At 40.6% G+C, this 15,556-nt stretch overlaps 1 pseudogene; it reads left to right on the plus strand.

Annotated features, from left to right (window-relative positions):
* Positions 1 to 945: 945 nt before the first annotated feature.
* On the plus strand, positions 946 to 11,244 carry LOC118051322 (uncharacterized; annotated as a pseudogene).
* The last annotated feature ends 4,312 nt before the right edge of the window (positions 11,245 to 15,556 follow it).

Raw genomic sequence — 15,556 nt, forward strand, 5'->3', positions numbered from 1 at the left:
TAGATGCCATGTACAACCTTATTTGCTATCATGAACTCGTCTAATATCTGACACCTGACAATGAATGCAGACTGGTTAACACTGATTACATATGTCAGAACACATCGAAGCCTAATGGACAGTAGCTTTGCCACTATTTTATATAACCCGTGAATCAAGCTTATTGGAAAAAATGGGAGAATTTGGTCAGCCCTTTTGTTTTTGGAATCAGAGTTATAAAGGAAGAGCTGATACCCTTTGGTAGTTTACCGGTTCTGAAAAAAACATTTAACCAGCATAAAAACCTATAAGTTGATGATATTTCATACCTTTTTATAGAAGGAGAAGGTGAGACCATCAGGGCCAGGGGCTTTGGAACCATCACAGTCCCACACAACTTGCTTCCCTTCTTCGAATGAAGGTGGTCTTTCTAGCCAAATTGACGTAGCTTCTAAAATTTTGGAGAACCTCGAACCTCCCATTTCAATTCTCTTACACATTGATTTGCGAAATAAGGAGGAGGAGAAGTTGACAACCCCTTCTTTGATATCATTTGAGGAGACTAGGTGACTACTATTATGTTTAATCTTACTAATATAGTTGAAACATAAGTGTTCTTATCCCTCATTTTACACCAGTTTTGACGGGATTTTTGCCTCTAAATATCTTCAACCCTTACGTTAACCTCCCATAGTTCAGAGTTCAGCCCCTGGAGCTTTTTGTTTTAGTCTTATACAAGGGACGCACTTCGCTTAAGTTTTCATGTGTTGTAATAGAGTTCTAGATGTCTACAAGTTTTAGATTCTGATCCCCGAAAGTGGATTTATTCTATTGTCTCATCTTTTTTCCCATGATCCCCAGCTTCTTAATTAGTCTAAAATTATTTGGAAATTCCTTCCAGCTATTATAAAAAAGGGCCTTAAAATCTGTTAAGAAAGAAAGCTGCAACAACCAGCAATTTATAAAATGGAAAGGCTTCTACCCCCAGTTTACCTCAAGGCTTTGGAGGAGCAGCTGACAATGATTAGACATCCCTTTAGGGTAATGGCAGAGAGATAGAGATGAGAACTGCATTTGGAAATCTAGGGAAGAAAAAACTCTGTCAATACGGCTTATAAAGCCACCCCTAAACCAAGTGAATTGGTGCCCCTACAGATTGAATTCATTTAGTTCATAATTGGATATGAATCTGCAGAATGAAGTTGATCCTGAGAGATTGAGGTAACCACTACTTCTCTTATGAACGTGTAGAGTTTTATTGAAATTGCCTAGCACCACCACTGGTAGTTTGAAAGTAAACTTAAGAGTGGTGATTTCTTCCCCCAGATCAGTACGTTCTTACATAGAAGATGCATCGTAGACACCGACTATCATACAATGAAAAGAAAAGGGAATATGTGTGCCGCATAGGCTGATCCACTGCCCCCCAAATTCTACAGAGTTAACTTCAAAGATAGAGTTATCCCACATTGCTATAATCCCTCCTGATTTCCCTACAGATTCTAGAAAACCCATTTGACAGTTGCAATATTCCATAGATTTCTAATGAAGGAGTCATAACAATTATTTTTCTTTGTTTCTAAAAGAAAACAGATACCAACATTATTTTTTAAAAGCCTATTCTGGATGGAATTTTTTTTGTGTGACATACCTAAACCATAGTTGTTCTAAGTAAAGATATTTATAAAGAGAGCAAAAACCAAGGCGGACTAGACTTAGCGGGGTAGAAAACTTACAACTGATTGACTGATGTCTACTCATCTACTTCTTTGTCAATGTTTCCCATTATGCCTTCTTCATACACTTTTAGTTCTTGAGGGTTTTCCAGACCTAGAGCCACTGCATCCTGTATCATTTCTTAAGTCTCATTTTCACTATCAAACCCATTGTCTTGATGCTTCATACAAGTAATCTGAAACTGAACATTTCCTTATTGAATTCCTGAGTCTAAGGAGTCTGAAGAATGACAATCCTCTATAGTGTTAGCAACACAACCACTTAATTGCAACAACTTCAGTTTTCTTATTTTGCTTAAATTTCGTTTGTGTTTTCATTGGTCGCTTCTGAAGAGGTTTGTTGGCTGCTTTGAGGATTCAAAGAGGCGGTAAATGAAGATGCAAGCCACTGGTTTAATCATCCATAGAGGCATAGTTAAGGTTCTTATCTTCTTTTCCAACGCTAGATGACTTGATAACAGGGGATGGCGTGGTGTCTTTTAGAGGTGTATTATTTTGAGTGTTGGTTACCTTCGTTGCAAGAAGATTGGGTGCTCCATCTGATATACTAATATGAGCTGCAAATGATCTAACTTTCATCACATTATTCCTTTTGTTGAATGATCTAACATCTGGTTCTTCTAAGCTTCTTATCTTTTATTTTTTCCTCCAACTCTATTTCCACTACTTCCTGTGGTTCTGCTAGGTCACGTATGAAGGCAAAGAAAGATTGTTGATGTGTATTTTGGCTCTAGTTTTGGGCTAGTATCATGGGTCTCGTTAGTTTTGGGGCAGGCCTTGTAACTTGGGTTGAAAAGGCTTTAGTTTGTGTTTGTTTTTTATTGAGGCCCACTCTTATAAAGGATACTACTGAGTCATCTGGGTTGCTGTAACTAGTTCCTGCCCCTTGTGTTTTTTCCTTAAAAGTGTCATAGCATGGCTCTACAAAGGATGATTGGTGAGAGGCGGTGTGCAGTTGCTGGTTTTTCGTCTGTAGCTTATATGTTTCCTTAGTTTCAGGAAAAAGGCAGAAGGTTTTGTATGTTATGTTAGATTGGTCTAGGTTGTTGGGTGATCCAGTATACCTTATGCAGAGAATGAGAGAGGGGTCATTTTGCATGTCCTTGTCCTGTTGCTCTATTAAGGTCCAGTCAGCATCTGGTTCATTTATATTGGCTGGTGAAAACTCTTCTGGAGGTGTAAATTTATTGTATGTCTCTTTATATGATTCTTCAGTGCCTAATGTATCCATTAAGTATTTAATTGTGGTAAGTAGGGGGCTAAAACCTAGCTTTATTTCCTTGATTTATATATCAAATTCCTCTCCATCTAAAATCAGCAAAAGTTGTTTGTTTAAAGTCATGAAAGAGGTTGGGCTCAGTATCACCTTGACTCCTATAAGTGAACCTTGGCTCACACTTGTAATGTCATAACCAATCACTTGTCTGTGTCTTCTACCATGGATTCAATACATCTATGATTCCATCCAATTAAAGGAAGTCCTAGAATATACACCCACGCAAATCTGATTACAACTTTTACTTCCCTCTTCCATGGTTTGATACTAAAGAAGTAGTTTTTCAAGGCAGAGTTACTGTTTATTAATTCTTTCTCCATGGTCTCATTGTCTGTAAAGGTGATAACTGCTTGGCTTACTCTTAGGAAGTGAAAGCTAATTGCCTTGACAGTTTTCAAAACTATATGCTTCAGTTATGCATGGTCCACTTTTGTGGCTATAGAACCGACTAAACTTCTCAATAGCCATTCCTTGTCATCATGTGTAGACTTATACACCACAGTTTTCTTTGATGGTTTTGTGACCAAAAGAGCTTCAACAAAGATCCTGTTGTATCTGAGGGGGCTAGTTTGGGTGAGATTTTGGTTTCTGGCTTTATGGTGAAGGCTGTCTTTTCCCCGAAATATGTAGGTGTTTAAAATCTTGCTAGGTTTGCATGGATTTTGAAAGATCCAAACCATATAAGGTTCAATCTGTCACAAAGGTCTGTTTCTTCTAAATGGGAGAAGAAAGATACAAAATCAAATCGTCTCCCTTATTTTGTTTTTTTCCTAGAAACAAAGAGGTTGGTAACAGGACTAATCTTTGAAAAAGCCTTTTTGAGATCTTGGTAATATAGCCAAGACGGGAAACGTTCAAAATAAAACCTAGTAGAGACGAAGGGAGTGGGAGTTGTGTTAGGTAAGTGTTTTTTGTTTTGGCTATTGTTTGTGTAAATCAAAGGTTGCAAAAGGTTAAGGGTGGCAGGGTGAAAAGGGGGGTGTTGTGGATGTTTAAAAGGGACATTTGCAGGTGTTTGTAAGGTTGGATTGTAAGGGGGAGGTTTGAAAAGGATTGCTAAGACCCGGGTTGCAGAGGAGGGGAGGATAGACAAAAAGGGGAGGTTTTTTGGTTGGGAGCATCATTGCAGGAATATCTCTGTCCCTTTTCTTAATAAACCTTCAACACTAAGATTCATTTTTCATCAATAATTCCTATATCAACTAGGATTTTTTTTAGCTAATATTAAAATTTATACAAACTCTAAATCCTATTAATCTAAATCCTAGTTGTTGTTGAATTATTACAAACTTATATCAACACTAGTTACCCTCAACCTAAGGTGAGTAGAGCAGTAAATTACACTCCTATACTTTCGTGCAGGGAGGCTGTGCATTATAATGGAGGAACGTTTGTGTGTATATATAAACTAGGGGTGTTCAAAATAACTGATTAACCGAGAAAACCAATTAAACCGAAGAAAAATTAACTGAAAAAACCGAACCAAAATGAAAAACCGATTTTCAAAACTATAAATTTTAACAGGTCCGGTTCGGTTTCGGTTTCGGTTTTGAACCAGAAACCGGCCCAAACCGAACCAGACCCACTAAACAATAAATAGAAAATTTCAGTATAAATAGTTAGCTAACCTTAGCAGTTAACATCAGCTGCCTGCCTCTCCTTGCCTCTCATAAAAAGCCGCCTCCTTCCCTTCTCAATTAATTCTTAATCTTTCTTTCCCCATTTCTTGATATAGATAAGCAACTGTATACATACAAAAAGTAGTGGGACAGCCATAGAAGAGATCAAATGCCCTTTGTGTATCAATCTCCTTTTGCTTTTACTGTCTGTCGTTTGCAAGATTGGCGATGGACATTTAAAGGCTCAAAGTCATCTTTATCTCAAGCATTTGGAAACTTGGCACATATTTGATCAATTCCACTGAAAGATTGAAATAGTTTCTGTTTTCTAGCCATATGGGACAACGATTTTTCACATGGAGGATCCACTACCACCGATGGCTTGTCCAGGTCTTTCTTGTAGATTTTGATGACGGATTCAAATTTGGTTGCTAAGGTTTGGATGAGAGAGCCAAAGGACCGGGTGGAGTTTTGGGTTGGCGGGTCAAGGTTCGGGTTTTCAAAGCTGGGAGGAGGGGATTTGGGGGAGTCTAGATGAAGGGATTAGGTTTCCTGGTTTTTTGCCAAAAAAACCGGATTTAACCGAACCGAACCGGTTCGGTTTGAACCGGTTTTCGGTCCGGTTCGGTTAATATTTCATAAAATTAATGTAATTCGGTTCGGTTGGTTTTTTGAGTCTAAACCGAACCGAACCGAACCGAACCGTGAACACCCGTAATATAAACCATCTTTTAAGTATTATAAAATTAATTATAGATTTCTTTATGGATATATGCTAGGCATCGACACTCCTATTTTTCCCCAAACAGGAGGCTGATCAACATAAGAAGTTCCCCATTGGTTCAAAAGTTCAAGTTGTATGGAGCGAAGATGGGGAGTGGTATGTGATAAACACACAGAAATTCGTTTTATTTTTCATCATTCTGTTTTTCGTTTGTTTTATCTTCTTTTTTTCTTTCCTGTGCTTGATTAGTTAAATGTTCAGGTATGAAGCAAATAGGGAAGAGGTATCGCTCCCCAATTTCAAATTCGTCGTCGTCATGGTTTTAATTTCGTGCGAGCATCTCTTTTGACCTAGGCTTGTAGTCCTATTGCATCTATCTAGGCCACTGTCAAATCTTGAAAGGATGGAGATTATTCACTTGTTTTTTTTCTCTATTTTTAATTGTTCTCTGGTAGTTATTTTGAACAAAGGCAACCATCTCACTATTCAGCCATTACAGGGGGCACATCTCATACTTTATTGCATTCTTTTCTATACATCACTCGTTCATTTTTGTGCCTTGCTGACCTCGTCCACTGCATCCATTTATGATATCTCTCTCTTCTTCTCTTAATCGAATAGTGGATCATGACTGACAGTTGCCAAACCCAGGTGGGTCTTGACAATGTGAGGCCAGTTGAATTCAATGCTTACTGGAAGCAGAAAGAGTGGCTGAAGCTACAAAACAAGCTATCAAAAGGAAGATTGCACAAGCTGCTTCTGATGGCTTCACCAGCAAAGCTTCGAATAGAACATGATGACCCAGAGGATGTGGTGAGTTGTGCTTACATATGCCACTTTTACAATGCAGGAATTTTACTGGTGTTTGTAACAATAAAATGGCCACTTCTTTCTCGTTCTAATTGTTGGTGGGAGGAGCCACTGGTGGTGGCTTTGAAACACTCAGAGGGGATAAAACACACTGTTTTATTACACAAAAACCGAAGCTTACAATTACACAAATCAAAAGTTTAATACACGCCCTCTCTCTCTTCTTTCTCTTTCTAGTGTTCCTCTCAATTCTCTCCACACATATAACATAAGCTGGGCACTCTATTTATACACAAAAACAGAATACGAAAATTCAAACTTTCTTCAAGTGTGAAGGCGGCTGGCGGCTGTGGCGGCTGGTGGCTGGCGGCTGTGGCAGCTGGTGGCTGGCGGCTGCGGCTGGTGGCTGGTCGATTGGTGGCAGCTGGTGGCTGGCTGGGCGGTGGTTGCCTTCCTTGACCATCTAGGAGCTTCTGGATTGAGTTTATTCAACAAATCTCCCCTTTAAACTCAATCGAGGGATGTCATGCCAAGCATGAACACTTCTTCCTTCAATGCCTTCTTTCTGCTTGTACCCTTTATCCACTAATTTGGCTTTCGTCTTGTAGACCCATTTGACACCTATTGCTCTCTTCTTTTCTGGTGGATCATTATCAGCATGGAAACAAAATAGAGTTGTATCTTCTATAACCTGAGTGGTATCGTACAACTCTTCAAGATTCCGTATCCTTCTTGGTCCTTCTGACGAGGATGCTGATGGTGGTGTTGATGATGATGCTCCTGGTGTGTTCCTTCTGTTAAATACAGGGAATCTGTGTACCGGACTTTGTGGTTCAGCTGCTGGTATAATTGGTTCTTCGACAAGTACTGTTGGTACTTCTTCACCTTCAAGGATCAAATCCATATTGATCCATTTGACTGCTTCTTGATCACCATTCCATTCCCAAGATTTATCTTCTTCAAAGATAACATCTCTACTTGTAATCACCTTCTTCGTGATGGGATTATATAGCCTGTATCCCATCCTTCTTTCACCATATCCGACAAAGATGCATTTCTCGCTCTTATCATCGAGCTTTCTCCTTCTTGCATCTGGGATCTTTGCATATGCCACACAACCAAAGACTCGTAGATGAGTAACACTTGGTTTGTGACCACTCCATGCTTCTTCTGGAGTAATACCTTGCAAACTTCTGGTTGGGCAGCGATTCAACAGATACACTGCACATGATACAGCTTCAGCCCAGTATTGCTTGGGCAGCTTCTTTGCTTTGAGCAAACTTCTGGCCATGTCAAGAATCGTGCGATTCTTCCTTTCTGCTACACCATTCAGCTGTGGTGTATAAGCTGGCGTTGTCTGATGTCTGATGCCTTGTTGTGTACAGAAGGCTTCAAAATCATTGGCTGTATATTCTCCTCCTTGATCAGATCTCACTGTTCTGATCGTGTAACCAGTTTGCTTCTCCACAATTGCTTTAAAATCTTTAAAACAATTGAATACTTCTGACTTCCTCTTCAGAAAGTATATCCACGTCTTTCTACTAAAATCATCAGTAAAAGTGAGGAAGTACCTATTTTGTCCAGTCGACATAGGCGTGATTGGGCCACACACATCTGTGTGTACTAACTCCAGTGGCCTCTTTGCTCTCCAGTTGACTTCTTTGGCAAAACTGGATCTGTGATGTTTGCTGAGGACACAACTCTCACAGACTTCATCTGGATGATCAATGTGAGGCAAACCTTTGACCATCTTCTTGCTTGCTAGCATCTTCAGACTCGTGAAATTCAGATGTCCAAGCCTCAGGTGCCAAAGCCATTCTTCACTGTTGGTGATGGCGCTCATACACCTTGCTGCATCATACTGGATGTTCAAAGGAAACATCCTATTCTTGGACATTTTCACGTAGGCCATTAATCTCCAATTGTTGTCTCTAATTGCCAGATGACAATTCTCCGAGTAAAAAGTATAGCCTCTCTCCAAAAGTTGACCTAAGCTGATTAGGTTCTGTTTTATGGCTGGGACATAATAGACATCGGCGATGTAGCTGGAATCGCCATTCTTCATCTTGACTGGGATGTTGCCTTTACCTTTGAATGGAACCTTTGTGGTATCTCCAAAAGTAACTAGACCTTGCTTGGTCTCATCTAGATTACTAAATAACTCTCGGTAGCCGCACATGTGATTGCTGGCTCCAGTATCTAGATACCATATGTCCTCCTTTTTCTTATCAAGTCCTTGTTGGACAAGAAATGCAGTTTCTTCTCTGTCATCCTTCTCTACATAGTTGGCTTGCTCACGTATCTCCAACGGAGCTTTTCTTCTACATTCAGTGCTATAGTGCCCAAATTGATTGCAACTATAACATTGGATATTCCTCTTGTCACGGTTATTGTAACCGCCTCCTCTTCCTCTGGGAGTGAATGCATGTTGGCCTCGACCTCCTCTGGTGGTGTTTCTGCCACCTCTTCCTCTAAAACTTGTATTCCAAGAACCTCTTCCTTGGAATTGCTGGAATCCTCCTCTGGATTGTTGACTTCCTCCTTGAGTGGTGTAGCCACTTGATGAAGTCTCCCCTTGCTCATATATGTCCTTGAGGGACAACTTTGCTTGTAAGGCATGCTCGATGGCCTTATCTCCATTTCGCTTTACTATCTTCTGCTCATGAGCTTGCAAAGAACTCATAAGCTCATCAACCGTCAACTTGTCCACATCTTTGGACTCTTCAATTGCGACAACAACAAAATCGAATTTTGGATCTAGGGATCTCAAAATTTTTTCAGTAATTCGAGCATCGATGATGGCTTCTCCATTTCTCCTCATCTGGTTGACTATCACCATAATCCTTGTGTGATAATCAGAAATAGACTCCGAGGACTTCATTTGCAATAACTCAAAGTCACCTCTCAAAGATTGAAGACGAATCTTCTTGATTCTGTCAGCACCTTTGTATTTCTGTTGGAGAGCCTCCCATATATCATGTGATGTTTCAGCGGAAGCTATGATCTCGAATGTATCTTCATCAAGACCTTGGTAGATGATGGTCTTGGCTTTGTTGTCCTTCTTTCTGTTGACTTTCAAGGCTTGCTTTTGTGCCTCTTGTAAAGCATCTTCTCTTTCTTTGGACTCTGGTTCATCATAACCAGTTTGTACAATATCCAAACACTCTTGTGACCCAAGAAATGCCTTCAATCTGATGCACCAACTATCATAGTTGTCTTTGGTCAGCTTCGGGATGAGTGTATGTGTACCTTCTGTAGTCATTTTGCTTTTGGAATGACTATATCACCTCTTTGGGAGCCGAATTTGGACAAACTGACACTGTAGATCGATCCGGAATGGTCCAAATAGTAGGGAACCGGTCTAACTTTGTTGAAATCGGGTCAGAAAATGGGTGAACCGGTCCAAAAACCAATTCTGTACGGCGGGCGGTTCGCTGGGTTGAACCGGGAATATTCTGGGGAATATTCGGGGAATATTCGGGGGAATATTCTCTCGCTCGGCTCGGCGCGGAGTACGGACCGGCTGGAGGCTCGGCTGGACTCGGCTTGTGGCTCGGCTAGGACTCGGCGTAAGCGGCTCGGCGCGGCTCCAATATGGCGCGCGTGTGGCTCAGTCGTCTTCAACCTCGGGGCGCGTGGGATGCGCGTGGGCGATCTGGCTGAATATTCAGGCGGCGCGTGTGGGCTACCTCCTCCTCCGATCAAGCTGATTCTTGCGGCAGTGAGTTCGTCTTGATGAGCTCTACACTGTGGAATGATCAAAACTTGTTTTTGACAACTTTGAAAATTCGGATATACCCCAAAACTCTTCTGTTTTCCGACGAACGGGGCTCTGATACCAATTGTTGGTGGGAGGAGCCACTGGTGGTGGCTTTGAAACACTCAGAGGGGATAAAACACACTGTTTTATTACACAAAAACCGAAGCTTACAATTAAACACAAAAGCTTAACAATTACACGCCCTCTCTCTCTTCTTTCTCTTTCTAGTGTTCCTCTCAATTCTCTCCACACATATAACATAAGCTGGGCACTCTATTTATACACAAAAACAGAATACGAAAATTCAAACTTTCTTCAAGTGTGAAGGCGGCTGGCGGCTGTGGCAGCTGGTGGCTGGCGGCTGCGGCTGGTGGCTGGTCGGTTGGTGGCAGCTGGTGGCTGGCTGGGCGGTGGTTGCCTTCCTTGACCATCTAGGAGCTTCTGGATTGAGTTTATTCAACACTAATATCTTTAGTTGCTTTCTGTATTTGGTTAGTTAATTTCATTTAAAAAATGAATGAGGATACATGGTTCTGGCTTGGCTGGCTGCATTCATAATGTTACTTGATGTCTGCGCCACGAGTGAATATCTTCTGTCTCTCTTTTGAGCCTTCAATGATTAGCCTTCTGCAGCTTGGTGTTTGTGTGCAGTATGGGTTGGTGTATACGATAATTTTTCCCAGAGCAAAAGGGTTTGTATGATATTTCTCTATCTCCTATTCTTCTTCCACCTCAAATTAAGTGTTTTTCTAGCCATTGTTTTTACTCCACGAGCTTATTAATTGGTTTAATTTTCGTTTCTTCTACAGAAAGCTGCCAGGCGTAAGAAGATACACGCTTTTCAAGTCAAAGATAAGGGCTTTGAGCAACTTGAAGCTGCACAAAATAAGCGACAGGATGCATGGCAGCAGCTCCAGACAACCAAAGGCAAGACTAAGAAGGTAAATACTTGCAAATTGGAGAAGCACAAGTTTGTATATATTTGATACTTGGGAAGCCCTAATGAGCTTTGGGCACCATTTAATGGTAGCCTTTCCCCGTTCTCTTAAACACTCATTAATTTCCCTCAAAATTCTTATCAATGTGGTGCTTCTTCGGGACTAAACATCAAAGAAGTAAAATTAGAATTCGCATTATGATCTGTAATTATAAGATGCCCATTTCCTTTTTTCTTCCAGGTTGGTTTCTTCTCAGGGCGTAAGAAAGAGAGCATTTTTAAATCTCCTGATGATCCCAAGGGCAAGGTTGGTGTGGCTGGAAGTGGGAAGGGCTTGACAGAGTTCCAGAAGAGAGAGAAGCATTGGCATCTCAAGGGTGGAAGCGTTGAGACTGGGGATTAGATTAGATTAGAGTTGCATTGTTTTCCTCCTTCCTCGATCGTTATTGCACCAACTGATCCAGTAGATACTGAACTTCTGGTTAAGCAATGTATTGCCTAGTAGTCTCAACGACGCCAAGTGCATGGTGAGCTTGTGAGTATCTGAACTTTTAGGACTTGCTAATTTCTCGAAAACTTAATCTATGCTTTTTTATTTCTTTTTTATTTTTGCAATAAGTATCTTCCGTTCTTTAAATATTTTCCAATAGGGTCCAGAAATAAAAAGAGTAACATAAGCTCATTGTTCTTAGTGGATTGTGCTGATAATTGTTTGAGGAAATTAAATTAGGGTATGTTGTGTGCTCTCCGTTGACTCTTTAACTGAAGCAAGTGATTAAAGATGGAAAATTTAGAAAGAGCTAGTATTTTTTTTGGCCTATGGTGAGTTGGGATTCGAGTTGGAGAGTACTTTGATAAATAGCAACGGTTATGCAGTGCCAAGAGAGGTCCTCATCCGGGTTTCCATAACAATTAACATACGTGTGATGTACATGCTGTGTATTTTAATTATGTCGGACATGGGCATGGCTGTTTATCCAAAAAAAAAAAAAAAAAACCAAATCTCCATTGTTGAGAGAAGATAACCTAATTGAAACTCACCCCAGACAATAAGTACCAGTTTGTAATTCACTTAAAAAAAGAACATTCCCTGCCTGCCTGCTGAACAAAACACAAGGCAGTAGTGCTGTGACTGTAGTCTAGGAACGTCCTGGGAAAGCGGCAGCAACTGCAAGCAGCCTTCATAGTATCTTTTTTTTTTTTTTTTTAAATGCATAGGATGTTGCCTCATCCTTGAAAGAATGTTTCAACAATGGACACGACGAGTTGTTAAATCGGGTTTTTGAGACAATTGGTCAGCATGGTGAAGATAAAGAAACTCTTGGGGTCGCTCTTTCGCAATTGGGTCTTTCTTTGGATGAGTCATTGGTGTCGGGTGTGCTTGCTTATGGTAATTTTAGAAATGAGATTTATTCTTGTGTTAAATTCTGTGTTTGGGCTGGTCATCAAGTACGCTTTTGTCACACTCTGTTACGGGTGAAACACTTATGGTGCCTACTTGTATGGGAACTAGTGGAGGAGGGGAATGAATGGCTGGTGGAGGGTTTAGACTGGGGTGGTGTGCCTCAGTGTTTAGCCATGGTGGCTACGAGGGATATTCACAAAGGATAAAGGAAGGGTAGAGTTCCTGACTTCAAGAAATATCATTTGTTATTCATTTTCTTTGCATGTGTAAATCCATGTATTCTGTTATACTTTATAACTGAATGGAAATTCTACCATCCCACACTTACAAGCTTGTGGCTTGTTCTTAATGCTAGCACCCTAACAAACTAAGTAAAACGGTGCATTTAGGGAACTAAGTAAAATGGTGCTGGAAAGTAATTAATTTGAATTCAAATCAGAATTCTTCTTCTCCCTCCTTCGCTGATAAAAATTGCCCCCCCTCGAACCCAACTTTGTCCTCAAGGTTGAATGTTGGAAACCTCAGCTTCAACTCATCAGTGAATTCCCACATTGCATCTGCTGGTGGTAACCCTTCCCAATGTATGAGCACTTGAGTGGCATCTTGGTTGTTTCGCCTAGTCATGTCTTTCCAGTATGGCGCTGGGTTGCAAGGCAGGACCATGATCGATAACTGGAAGGAAGCTCTGCACAATTTGGTTTCCTACGTGCTTCTTGAGCTAGGACACGTGGAACACAAGATGGATCATGGAAGAGGTTGGCAGATTAAGCTTATAGGCGACAGATCCTACTTTGGTAACCACCTAGTAAGGACCATAATATTTTGCAGCTAACTTTTGTGATGATCTGTGTGAAAAAGATTGTTGTCTGTATGGCTGTAGCTTTAGGTAAACATAGTCCTTGACCTCAAAACTCTTGTTGCTTCGCTTCTTGTTTGCACTGATGATCATCCTGTTTTGAGCAATTTGCAAATGCCCTCTAATTTTGTTAATCACCTCTTCCTTTAGTGCTTAAGTATTCATCTACTAAAGCTACTGCTAAATCCCTAGGGAAGTATGGAATATGTATGGGGGGAGGAAACCCATATACGATTTTGTAAGGGGTCATTTTTGTGGTTGAGTGGTAATTGGTATTATACCACCACTCAGCTAGAGGTAGCCACCTTGCCCATTGATTTGGACAATCCCCCATCATGCATCTCAAGTAGTGCTTTATGCCTTTGTTAACTATCTCTGTTTGACCGTCCGTCTATGGGTGATAAGTTGTAGAATAGTGTAGATTAACTCCTTGAATACTGAACAATTCCTTCCAAAATCTACTAAGGAACATCGGGTCTCTGTCGCTAGTGATAGAAGCAGGTAACCCATGGAGTTTGTACACATTTTCCATAAATACTTTGGCAACCATAGGAGAAGAATATGGATGGCTTAGTGCCATGCAATGAGCATACTTACTAAATCAATCCACCACCACCATAATGACCTCTTTTCCCTTTGATTTAGATAGACCATCAATGAAGTCCATACTGATGTCAATGAAGGGTGCGAATGGAATTGGTAATGGTTGTAAAAGTCCTGGGCTGGCCTTATTGTCATGTTTGTTTCTTTGGAAAACATGGCATTCCCTATTGCCTTATATGCTTTTACTGCCCCTTCTAGTTGAACAAGCTTCCCACTGTCTTAGTAGTAACTGTCATTCCTGAGTGCCCCCCATGACTGAATTGTGGAACATAGCTATGAGTTTCATTCGCAAATCATCATTTTCCCTATCACCCCCTTTCCTTTCCTATTAAGATGGTCATTCACCCAAGTGTACTGTGGATGAGAAGTTGTCGACTGTTGTAGATCTTGAATGATTGGTTCTATGGTTGAATCATTGGCATAAGACTGTCTGATATCCTCCATTAAATTGGTAGAAATAGTGGAAGTTGTCATAGCATATAGGTCCTTGCTTGGAATCCTGGATAAGGCATCGACAAGGACATTCTTCATCCCCTACTTGTATTCAATGTCGTAATCATACCCCAAAAGTTTAACTAACCATAAATGTTGAGCTGGAGTTGTTAACTTTTGGTGTAGAAGGTACTTGAGGTTGATGTGGTCTATCTAAATGTGGAAGTGTTGTCCCTATAAATAATGTTTCCACTTATTAACTGCATGTATAATCACCATCATCTCCCTCTCATAAACAAATAAGCTCTGTTGTTTCAGTCCCAGAGATTTGCTTATGAAAGCAAGGGGATGTTCTTCTTGCATTAAAACTGCACCTATTCCTGCCTTGGACGTGTCTGTTTCCACTAAGAATAGTTTGTTGAAATCTGGTAAAGCTAAGATCAGGGCACTGGTCATTAAGTTCTTCAAGAGGGTAAACACTTGGGTAGATTCTTCATTCCACCCCATGGCTCCCTTTTTCAATAGATAAGTAAGTGGCTTAGAAATGCTTCCATAACCGTTAACAAATCTTCGATAATATCTCGTCATCCCCAAAAATTCCCTTAGTTTTTTTAGACTGATAGGAATCAGCCAATCTATAATGGCCTGTATCTTGAGAGGGTCGGTTGCCACACCCTGCGCTAAAATAATATGGCCCAAATATTCCAATTGACTTTTGCTGAAAAAACATTTGGTGGCCTTGGCAACTAACTGATGCCCTCTCAATATTTCTAGGACTATCTTGAGGTGCTTATAATGATTGGTTAAGGTGCGACTATAAACCAAAATGTCATCGAAAAATACCAGAATAAACTTCCTTAAATGAGCCTTGATAACTTCATTCATAAGGCTCTAGAAAGTAGCTGGGGCATTGGTTAGGCTGAACAGCATGACTGGGAATTCATAATGGCCATTGTGAGTCCTGAAGGTTGTCTTAAATTCTTCCCTTGCAATCATTCTGATTTGGTGATACCATGACTTGTGGTTGATCTTAGAAAATTTTGTTGCTCCCACTAATTCCTCCAACAGTTCTTCAATCATTGGAATGGGGTATTTGTCCTTGATGGTAAGCTTGTTCAGTGCCTTGTAATCCACACAAAATCTCCATGTGGCATCTTTCTTCTTAATTAGGATCATTGGGGATGTGAAAGGATTGTTGTTAGTCCTGATGATCCTAGCTTCGAGCATTTATTTTACCATCCTCTCTACGATATCCTTCTATAGTCTTGAGTAACGATAGGGTTGTAAATTGATTGCTTCACTCCCAGTCTTAAAAGGAATTCTATGATCGTGAGCTCTAGGTGGTGGCAGTCCACTAGGCTCCTCGAATAAATCCTGGTATGAATAGAGTAGATGTTGCAGATGATTATCCTTGATGTC

The sequence above is a fragment of the Populus alba genome, chromosome 3 (genome assembly GCF_005239225.2).
Source record: "Populus alba chromosome 3, ASM523922v2, whole genome shotgun sequence".
NCBI lineage: Eukaryota > Viridiplantae > Streptophyta > Magnoliopsida > Malpighiales > Salicaceae > Populus > Populus alba.